General features: G+C 37.9%; 1 non-coding gene across 1 annotated transcript; it reads left to right on the top strand.

Annotated features, from left to right (window-relative positions):
- The first annotated feature begins 11,377 nt into the window (after window positions 1-11,377).
- Window positions 11,378-11,479, top strand: LOC129669621 (U6 spliceosomal RNA). The gene has a single exon (XR_008719053.1). It is a non-coding gene; the product is annotated as a U6 spliceosomal RNA (small nuclear RNA).
- The last annotated feature ends 274 nt before the right edge of the window (window positions 11,480-11,753 follow it).

Below are 11,753 nucleotides of genomic sequence, written 5' to 3'. Positions count from 1 at the left end.
TAAGTCATGTTTAGTGTAAGTGTTAGTAAATTATTCCTATTAGAAAACTGAAATGATTTCTAGAAAAAGTATTTTTAATATCTAAATAATGTTACAACTTCCATAAATTATTGGTGGTTATGAATATGTTATTGAAATATTTTCAGATATGCTCATTGTTTCGTATTTGTCTTGAACTTGAGTATTAAGTGGCTTAAAAATGTTGTAAGAGCTTGTCTGGGTATGGTGTCCCATACTTACAGTGTAGAGCTTGAGAGATGGAGGCCATAGGATCTGAAGTTCAAGGTCATATTTGACAACATAGTGAATCTAAGCCCAGCCTGGGCTACATGTGGCACTGCCTTAAACAGATTATATGAAAATTGTTGCTTGCTAATTTTACAAAGAAATCATTATTAAAAAGGTTACTCAGACATATGTAAAAAGGTCAGGAAGATGGGCATCTCAAGTTCAACATTTTCAAAATTAAACTTGATTTTCCCATCAAATGTATTACATCTATCTTTCCTGCCTTCATTGATATCACTTCCCTCCTTTCTTCCTTCCAGTTCCTTGAGCCAAATGACTACATGAGTTGTCAACTCCTCTCCTTCTATCACAAGCCACATTCAAACTGTCAAGAATGCCTTTTGGTTCTGCTTTCAAAATATGCCCAAGGTGAATCTTATGAAATAAAGGGGAGATAGAAAGACCTGGAGGGGACAGGAGCTCTACAAGGAGAGCTGGGCACAGGGGTCTTTTTTGAGACTGATACTCCAACCAAGGACCAAGCATAGAACCCCTACACAGATGTAGTCCATGGCAGCTCAGTTTCCAAGTGAGTACCCTAGTAAGGGAAACAGGGGCTGTCTCTGACATGAACTCAGTGTCTGGAGTTTTTTATCACCTCCTCCTGAGGGGGGAGCAGCCTTACCAAGCCACAGAGGAAGACAATGCAACCAGTCCTGATGAGACATGATAGGCTAGGTTCAGAGGGAAGGGGAGGAGGACCTCCCCTATCAGTGGACTTAGGGCACAGGAGGAAGTGTGGAATTGGAAGGGGATAAGGGAGGGGGCTACAGCTGAGATACAAAGTGAATAAACTATAATTAATAATTAATTAATTAATTAATTAATTAATTAATTAATTAATTAAAAAAGAAAAACTATGCCCAAGGAGTTTTGTCCCTGTGCCCTCAACCACCATCATTCTTTCTCATTTAGATTCTGGCCTTTCTGTTGACCTCTTCTGGTTCCTTCCACCTTACCCAACATCTGTCCTCAGCATAATGGCCAAAGTTCATGAAAGTTAAGATCATGTCTCATTCCTCTGTCCAAAATGCTGTGAGAATCGCAATTTACTAAGGTTGCTCATTTGTGACACAGAGGAAAGTGACTCTCCTCAAATGGGTTTCAGACCTGGCCCTACTTCTGAAGAAGGGGTTGGGGAAGAAAGTGAAGAGACATTTGAACAGTGATTCAAATAAAATGGTTCTATTGTGACAGTGGACAACTTCATAAACAAAAGTCGGTGGGGAAAAAAATTCTCTTCATTACACTGGCCCTCTTGAATGGTCTGAGTACCATAAGAGGCCTAGAATGTCTTTAACTTTTTTGACTTAAAGTTGTTCTCATTTTAAAATGAAAATAAAAAAGCAGAATTGGCCTTCTCCACTATTTCCCCAACTCTGGCAGATCAGTAGCATGTGTGACTTTGATTCTCCTCTGAAATGAGACCTGGTCAGGCTAGCTCTGTTGCCTTTCCAGCATTACAATGAGATTGAACAGAGAGCTTCATATCTATGGAGAGTTTTATACCAAAAGAGGCCATAGGCACATGCATCCTGATGATGAATGAAACCATTTAGCAGACACACTGGCCAATGAGTGACCTCTCAGCACCCAATCAGTCCTGAGAGTCAATGAACTCTGGTATAAATCACAGAATCTCTAGGCCTGTAGGTGACCCTTAGACCTGTGGGCTCTCTGCTTACCAGGTGACTAAGTAATGAAAAACAAGTTATGATCTGTAAACTTTTACAGCTGTCTTTTTTTCCTAAATAATCTGAAACTAGGGCGAAAAGCAGTCAGTAAATATGGCCGTGTCTGTGACGTAGAAGTCTCACCGAGCAAATGTCAGCTAGTATTACCGACACGGTTCAGTTTCTGCCTTTATTCATTTCAACATCCCTGGCCTAGGTGAGGGGGTGGGGGGGAATGGCAAGCCACCATAAGAAAGAACAGAACAACCATCACGAGGAAATATGGGCTTGTCATAACATGCGTAAATGTCTGGGTAGCTGGCAGCTCATCATTCAGTTGTGAGATATTTTTGGCCTTAGCATTTCCCATGCTACCGCTGTCATGTGCACGATTCTGATAGCATTTTGATAGAGAGAGAAATCTGAGCTACCAAATAAGAGAACCTTAGAAGAGCTGTAAGGATATCGTCTCTCCATAGCAGTGGTTTGATTCTGGTGGCTCTCATCATATCATATCATAGATTAATTCAAAGCTTGTCGAATCTTCATCAATCTTTTCACATGGCTCCTACCTTATCTGCCCCTCCTTCCACTGAGCTTTGCTTATTAGAAAGTGCTTTGTTTGGATTGTCGTTATGAGATATGGTCTCTGTATTTCCGTGATACCCCTTCTGGATGCTAAGCCCTACCCTGGGAGGCCAGCCTGCATAAAGTGTATCTATCACCTTTTGATTGGACTGAGCTGCATGACATCTCCAGCAGGGAGGACAAGAAGAAAATTATTTAAGAATGCATCCACTGACTCTAGCATATGGGGATCACCTCCTGTGTCACCGTGACCCTTCAAAGGCAACACTGCTTTCTCTATTTTCTCCTTCTAAATGTTGGTAAACATGTCCTCCACCTTGTCATTCGGGACCTAGGGATTATGTCAACTTTGCCATCCTCAGCCTGCTGCACTTCACGTTATGGCTGACTTACTCCTGGTCACTCCTGTATAAATTGTCTGTTTATAAACCTTCCCTGGATCCTGCTTTGGAGATGGTATCTGCTTTTCAGACAAGCCCCTAACAGATGAATTTACCAATGGAATGAATATGTTCTAAATTCTTGAATATGTCCTTATTCTGTATTGCAGACAATAATATAGCAAGAGAGTACATAATCCTACCAATTTTAGCATATTTTCTATCCAAATTATGTCCTTATATTTTAATAACCCTGTGTGTCTGGTCTCAACTTCAATATCCCTTTGTTAGGTCTGTAATGAAGTCTGGTCATTCTCACAGCATCTTACCTTTTCTTCCTGATGACTCACAATATGTTTCTTTGTTTTTATTTCATACCCATAATCCTGTAAGCCTTCAAACACATGGGTCAGCACAGTTTACATCCATGCTATCTTCCCAAGCAAGGCACCTAGCACATGGTAACTACCCAATACATACATGTTGACAGTGTGGCTGAGTTTAACAAACACAATTGAAAGGACCATCTAATTCTCAACACCGATTAGTTCACCCATGCACCGCACTGCCTAGATGATCACACTTCCTGTTCATCACCTCCCTGGGTCTAGTTAGGTCACAAACTCTCAGCAGCTCATTGATCTTCTCATCTACACACTCCTGCGGATGAGTACCGCTTTCCCAAAACAGAGTGCAGATTTCTGGTTTAGAGTGATTGTTTGCTTCATTTCATTCCACTTTGCTTGCAACCTCCACATGAGACCTTAAATGGGAAAGTCCAAAGCTGAGTCTACTCCTAGGCCAGAGGTTCTATACAAGAACACAAGAGGTAGAAGTATGGCAAGGGAACTCAAAACAAGCAATTAGACATGATCTGTGCTTCCTTGCTGATTTCAATAATGAAATCACCCAAAGAAGGCTTTTCACTACAGGTCATTCATAATCCTTTGCTTAAACAAAATAGTTGGTTTCAAAACAGAAGGATCATAAAACTTATAAAATGTTTTCAGTGTCCTACATTATTTATGAATGTTTGCTGTAGCTGTGACTGTCATTATGGATCCCATTGTCAAAGTGACTTTCTACATCTTAACATTTCATCATTTCTCCTTCTCTATCTTTAAATGATGAAGTTGTAGGTGGAGTTTTCAGATAACTCCAGGGTCCAGTAAATCAGATGGAAAACCAGTACAAAAGTCTAAGATCTTACAATCTCAAAGTTTTTAAAGAGCAACTTAAAAAAAATCTGACATTAATTGGCATTAATCAGCAAAGACTGTGTTCAGTGTAATTTTAAATTATCCAGTTATTTCAATGGAAGTCAAAGTATTTTGACCTTTTGAAAACTTTTTGGCTCTTTCTCTATCCTTTCACCTTGACTGGAAAATATATTAGAAATTCATAATATTTTAATAATTAATCCAATTTTTTATTTGGTGACAATGACATCTGATATGAAGTAGCTAACTATTTATAAAGACATACTTCTAAAATAAAGTCTTAAACTTCAAAACAATCTCATCAAGAAGCTCGTTGTATTCTTTTGTGTTTATTGTCTTTGTCTCCCATAAAACATGCACCTAGGAAAGATAATTGATTTTGCTTAATTCACTCTCAAAATAATTTATCTTTTTGACACCTTTCTAGGTAAGAATGACTAGACTTAAACACACCTTTGGATTGCGAAATTTTTTGTGAAATTTGTGAAAATTTCACAAAAAAAAAGAGCTTTACCTTCTGCATATTTTTATATATTACAATCCTCCTTGGAATGAAAATCTCAAGATTTACTCAAAATCTAAAGTACCAGGAAGTTCTCAAAAATCAAAACATAAAATTGGCTAGCCCCCAAACGAAAAGTTAAGTTCTGTAAATCTTTTCTTTCTAATGAGAAACTGTGCACCACGTGGGCAGATATGGTGACAAAGAATACAGAGGTCTGTCTCTTCGTGAAACAATTTAAATTTTCACATGCCTGAACTCTTACCACACTTGGTGAACTTCCATAACACTCTACCAGACATAATGAGCCACTAATGAAATTTTACTGGGGGTAAAAAATTACAATGTATATTCCAAATCTCTTTAAGTCTGAAGGAGCAAATTCCATAGGATGATGACCTTCTTACATGAGAGACTGCCACAGCAAAGCTCAGAAACGAATCTGTCCCCAGCAGCTAATAATTCACCTATTATCAAGCCCTCCAGCATCATAATACCTCAGTCCCAACTGTGAGCCTGCAAATATGTGACAAAACAGCTGATGGATGGCAGTGGCCCGCCGAATGGGCAATGGGCCTTGGGATTTGGTAACTCCACCCACCCTATGTGTTAGAAGAATTTATGAAGATAACATGACATGCTAATATATTTTTACAGCTTAAACAAGATATTCAATGCCATTTTTGAGCACCACACATAGTTTATCAATATAACTCCAAAGACCTTTATCCCCTTTTTGTTTCTTTGCTGCTACACATAATATAATTATTGAAAGGTAAAGAATGACTGATGAATGGAAGTATCTGAACCCTAGAAGCTTCCTTCCCTTTGTATTTCTGTATCTTTGTTCTGATTGGTATCACTGCTTCACTTTTATTTGGGTTATTTTTGAGGCGCCCATCCTAATACAAACTTCAGTCATAGTAAAAGTATTAAAAAAAAAAACTAGAATGGATTAGGAATGGCCTGTGTCACACTGTATTCTTATATCTCATTTTAGATAGGTCAGATGGTAGGTCAAGAGCTAAAGTAGCATTGGCTGGACTTCAGGTACCTTTCAGGGAGAAATCAAGCTCACCACCTTTGAAGGATGATAATGCTGTTAGGTTGTAGGTAGAAGAAATATCAGGCTGTCCTCTGCCCTGGCTGTGGGGAAAGCTCAGATCAACTGTAGAGAACTTCGCTTTCCCTACTGTAGTCTGTTATAGAAAAGGAGTTCAGGCTTCTCTGCCCTATAATAGTTAACGTATAAAAACATCAACAAAGTCCCTGCAAGTAAACACAGTTAATATCTCCTATGCCTATGAATGCTGACAGCAGATCTGAAGAAGCCTGGCTTTAGTCTCCATTTTATGCTGTGTACTTTTCAAGAATTATCTTGTTCGGTTCTTACACATTCCTAAGAGACAGAGACGCCGATGATGCTTATTTTCAAGAAACCGGATCTTGGAATTAAAATGTTTTCCAGATCAAAATGCTAGCACCAGAAGATCTAGAACTTGAATCAGAGTCCACTGTCCTGGAAAAAAAAAAATCTTGAGAGTGAGGTTTCAGTTACTGCAAAAGGATGAACGCCATGCTATCCATGCTGTTGTGAGCATGTGACATTTTGTCAGCTATCCCATATGACCAGGAATAAGACCCTCCATATCATAAACCTTTTAAAAATAGACAAACAGGAAGGAGATACTGAACAATTGCAACAGTGTTAAACAGTGTGATTAACTTACTTAAGCTGTAAGCTTGAGTTTTCTCATTTGAATAAATCTCATAGGAATATTAAATGGTATAGAAAGATCTTATATGTCAAGAACCATCTCAGCTGTGTTTCTGCTGCTGAGATAAAGATCATGACCAAAAGCAATTTGGGGAGGAATAAGTTTATTTCATCTTATACTTCCAGCTAACAGTCCATCACAGAGAGAAATCAAAGCAGGAACTCAAGGCAGGAACTGAAGCGAAGCCATGAAGAAAACACTGCGAACTGGCTTACTCCTCATGTTTTGCTCAGCCTGATTTCTTATGCATTCCTCCCATCAATTGTTAATCAAGAAAATGTCCTCCAGACTAGCCTACAGAGTATCTGGTTGGAGGCATTTTCTTAGTTGAGGTTTCTCTTCCAAATATGTCTAGGATTATATGAACAAACACCCATTGGGAGATGGAGTAAGGACCTGACAAGTCAAAGACAACCAATATTTGACACAATGAACTTTTTTTTAATCCTGCCTTGCATTTATTTTTCCTCTTAATACTTCTCATGTAATGGGATATTTCTAGAGAGTCTTAACAAGAAAATATTATCACACTGAAACTCCAGTGATGACTCCCTTCCATCGCACTTTGCCCATTGATAATGACTTTCAACCATCACACTGCACCCAAGGACAGAATGCTGCAAGTTTCTCATTCCACGGAAATTATTTTATCTTTTAGATTCAAAGCATCATGTTCCTCTCTCTCTCAGTCCCAGTGTTTTCTCTTTGCAGATTCTATACACTCTCATTGCAATTATGCCTACAGGTAACTAACTCCTCAGGGAAACATACTTTTTCCCCCTTTGCCAAGTGATCTATCTACTCCTGCAGTCTATAAAATATGACATCAAAAAGAAGTGTAACGAAGGGGATAAAGTGTAATTAATAAAGAAAAAAATGTAAAAAATAAATAAATTTTTAAAAAAGAAGTGTAATTTTCCACTTTGATCATGTTTTTAGAGTCAATCTGTAGTCCTTTTTTATGTTCCCAGTCAGTTTTTTATTTTTTTATTTTTGCCACAAATAGATTCACTGTCGACTATTTATGTTTACAGTTCAGCAAACACAGTTCTGTTTTGTTTTGTTGGGTTTTGTTGGTTCTGAGGGCAAAGTCTTATGTGGTCACAAGCTGGACTTGAACTCACAAGCAATCTTTTTACTTTGATCTCATGAGTGCTGAGATTACCATCACCACAGTGGCTCTCATACTCACTTTTCAAATCCTAACTTTCTCATTCACAAATTCTTACATCCTCTTCTTAGAAAATGTCACATAGGAAAAGCTCTATTGAAGATCTTTTCTTTTTCCTTTGTAGGTACATTGTCATGCCTTTTATATCTTCCATCAAGAATGGATGCAAAATGCTGCAATCCACACTTCTCACCTTGTTTTACTAATCAGTTCTTATCTCTATTCTTTCAGTCTCCCTCTACCTAAAATAGTTGCAGGTTTTTCTCATATGAAAAAGCAAATCCTAGTATCAATCTTACACCTCTCATGAGAAGTTGCCCTAACTCTTTCTGGTCTTCATGTTCACTTTTCTTTTAATTCATTTATTTTTTATTAATTACAGTTTATTCACTTTGTATCCCAGCTGTAGCCCCCACCCTCATCCCCTCTCAATCCAACCCTCCTTCCCTCATCTCTTCTCATGCCCCTCCCCAAGTCCACTGATAAGAGAGGTCCTCCACCCCTTTCCTATGACCCTACCCTATCAGGTCTCATCAGAACTGTCTGCATTGTCTTCCTCTGTGGCCTACTAAGGCTGCTCTTCTCTCAGAGGGAGATGATCAAAGAGCCAGACACATTTTGATCATGAGTTTATGTCAGAGACAGTCCCTGTTCCCCTTACTAGAGAACCCACTTGGAGACTGAGCTACCATGGGCTATATCTGTGCAGGGGTTCTAGATTATCTCCATACATGGTCCTTGTTTGGAGTATCGGTCTCAGAAAATACCCTTGTGCCCAGATTTTTTTGTTCTGTTGCTCTCCTTGTGGAGCTCCTGTCTCCTCCAGGTCATTCTATCTCCCCCTTCTTTCATAAGATTCCTTGCACTCTGCCCAAAGTTTGGCTATAAGTCTCAGCATCTGCTTTAATACCCTGCTGGGTAGACTCTTTCAGAGGCCCTCTGTGGTAGGCTCCTGTCTTGTTCTATGTTTTCTCCCTCTTCCAATGTCCATCCTGTTTGCCTTTCTGAGTGAGGATTGATCATCTTAACCATTCCTTCTTGCTTAGCTTCTTTAGGCGTACAGATTTTAGTATCCCACTTTATCTTTCCACTCATTATAATTTGATTTTTCTCTCCACAGATCTACAAACAGTGCTCATGGCAAGACCAAATCAATTTGCAATAGCCAACGGGTAACCACCCAACTTTGTTGTCTTTCTTGATTTTTTTTCATAACATTTGACATGTTTACAACTTTTTCCAATTATTTTCTTTCTTTTTTTTCTAAATTAAATAAATATTTTGAGGAAAGACAGTAGTCACTTACTATTTCTTTTTTTTTTTCACTTACTATTTCTTGCATTCATTAAATACTTGAGTTCTCCAAAGTCTTTACCTCCTTGGACCTTATAGTCAACAAAACAACTCTGCTGCCTTCAAAGAATCTCAGTGTCTTCTTGTGCAACACTATTTCTTGTTTCAGTGGTTCTAGTCCTGGTGTCACCGTAGATTGAAATGGTCCAGACTAGAGAACAAATCCATCTGAGGATCTCAAAGTCTTCTCCAATTCAGTACTTAACTTCATGAGATACCATGTAGATATTTGACAAGCCATTGTGAAACCAGAGTCATTTTTGAGTTATTCTACAATCTTAACAATAGAAAGAGTTTTTAAGAACTTAATATCACATACAATAGAGAATTGTTTATCTAAAGTTAAATCCTGGAATCTATCCATTTTTTAATCTGTATATTTTCCCACAGGAAAAAAAAATGTCTGAAGTTAAATGTGCCAGACATTAGTAATGAATGTTTTTCTCGTTCTAAGGCTTTCACATTATTCTTTTATATACCAATCTAATTTTATAATGAATTTGTATAGTTTCCAATACAATTTTAAAATCTCCTCTTTCTATGTAACCTGTCATCACATTCGATGGAATGACATGATTTTCTGACTCATTCTTTAATTAGAATTTTGAATGTAATCCTTGATTTCTGAAACTTTCACTCAACCTGTCTTAGACTCTTTTCTTCTGCTATAATAAAAAATTCTGGCTAAAGCAACTCAGAGGGGAAAGAGTTTATCTGGCTCCCAGATCTAGTTTACAATCTATCATGGAAGGGAGATGACAGTAGCAGAAGCTTGAAGCAGCTGGTCACACTGCGTCTTGAATAAACAAGCAGAGAGCCTCACATGCATGCAAACGTGAATGCTCAGCATGGTTTCCTCACTCCTACATGATCTAAGATCCCTTGCTTCGAGAATAGTGCCACTCAAAGTGCCCAGATCTTCCAACTAAAATTCATGTTATCAAGACCATTACTTACCCAGAGGCCCATCAATCATGTGATTCTAGCTTCTATCACACAGTCTTCTTGAATGTATCTTAAATCCATGCCCTTGGGAGGGACACAAAAGCACATTTCAAGAACAATTCTGTGTTTATTGAAAAAACTACGATCACAAGACATTTGTCTTGGTGTTTTGTTTTGTTTTGTTTTGGAGTTTTCTCGTAAGTATTCAGAATTCTGCCACACAACTTACTTCTATCTAACTTCTAGAATGTGTTTCAACAAAAAGGGGCCCTTGTATGATGCTGTTAGGAAGGTAAGTTAGTGATAACATGGAAACCAACAAGGATACTCTCCCAAAAAAGTTAAAAGTAGAACTGTAACATGACCCAACAATCCTATTTCTAGGTGTATTCCAAAGGAAACAAAACCAGCATTTCACAGAGAAGTCTGCACTGCCATGCTCACCACAGTACACAAGAAACAGCAGTGAATGAATGGATGAAGAAATTGTGATCAAAATATACAACGTAATAATAGTGTGTCCTCAAAAAAATGAAGAAGTCTTACCACAGTGTACTATCTGGAAGTACATATTAAATAAAATAAGCCAGGCACTGAAAGTCAAATACTGAAAGATTTCACTTCATATGGAGAACCTTAAAAAGTAAATTTCATAAACACATAAGGCTGCTTAATAAATGCTGGGTTGGTAAGGAAGCAGAAGGTTGGAAGAATACTGACCAAAGAATACATAAATACAGTTATCTAGGAGTAAATTTCGAGGGAGCTACTGTACATCAATGTGAATATAGTTAATCATGACACATTGTACTCTTTAAAAATTACAAAGGGGATGCACACGATAGCTGAATGGGTAGAAACTCCTGCCACCAAACCTGATGACTTGAATTCAGTCCTTGGGACTCACGTGGTGGAAGGAGAAAACCAACTCCAGCAAGTTATTCTTTGACCGCCACACTTGCACAATGGGTACACACATGCCCACATAGGTACATATACATATGCGTACAAAATAAATAAAATGGAAAAAAATATTTTAGTTACAAAATTAAATGCTGTATGGACTTACTATTAAAATATTGATGTGTCATATATATTTTTAATTGGCTACATGTGAATATTTTGTATATGTATTTTAAAATACCATGCTGCATACAAATTAAAATGCTATCTTCAGTAACAGGAACAGGAACTGTCTCTGACATGAACTGATTGGCCTGCTCTTTAATTAACTCCCCCTGAGGGGGAAACAGCCTTATCAGGCCACAGAGGAAGATAATGCAGCCACTCCTGATGAGACCTAATTGACTAGGATCAGAAGGAAGGGAAAGAAGACCTCCCCTATCAGTGGGCTTGGGGAGGGACATGTATGCAGAGGGTGGAGGAAGGGAGGGATTGGGACAGGAGGAGAGAGGGAACCACAGGAGGGATACAAAGTGAATAAAGTGTAATTAATAAAGAATTAAAAAATAAAAAACTGCTCTCTTCAGTAGCACATATACTAAAATTGGAATGATACAGAGAATATTAGCATAGCCCCCATGCAATGATGAAGCATTCCTGAAGCATTATAATAATCATAATGGCTTTCTATACCTTCTTAAAACAAGGGCCTTAGAAAAAAGTGTAGAAATTTTTATAATTAAAAATTAAAAAGAAAAGAACTATAAGAAAAAGATACAGGATTTGGAAGAAAAAATGAGGAATTTATAGATCAGAATGAACAACAGAGAGAAAAATATAAATCTCGGAGACAACACTTAGAGAAGACATTAGAACAGAAGGCACAAAGTTCTACAGATCAACATGAGAGAAGGCTGAACTATGGAGACAAGATTTACAGGACATCTTATTA

The sequence above is a fragment of the Psammomys obesus genome, unplaced genomic scaffold, assembly GCF_907164565.1.
Source record: "Psammomys obesus unplaced genomic scaffold, mPsaObe1.curated_primary_1811, whole genome shotgun sequence".
Taxonomy (NCBI): Eukaryota; Metazoa; Chordata; class Mammalia; order Rodentia; family Muridae; genus Psammomys; species Psammomys obesus.
This window is presented reverse-complemented; position numbering and strand designations above follow the sequence as displayed.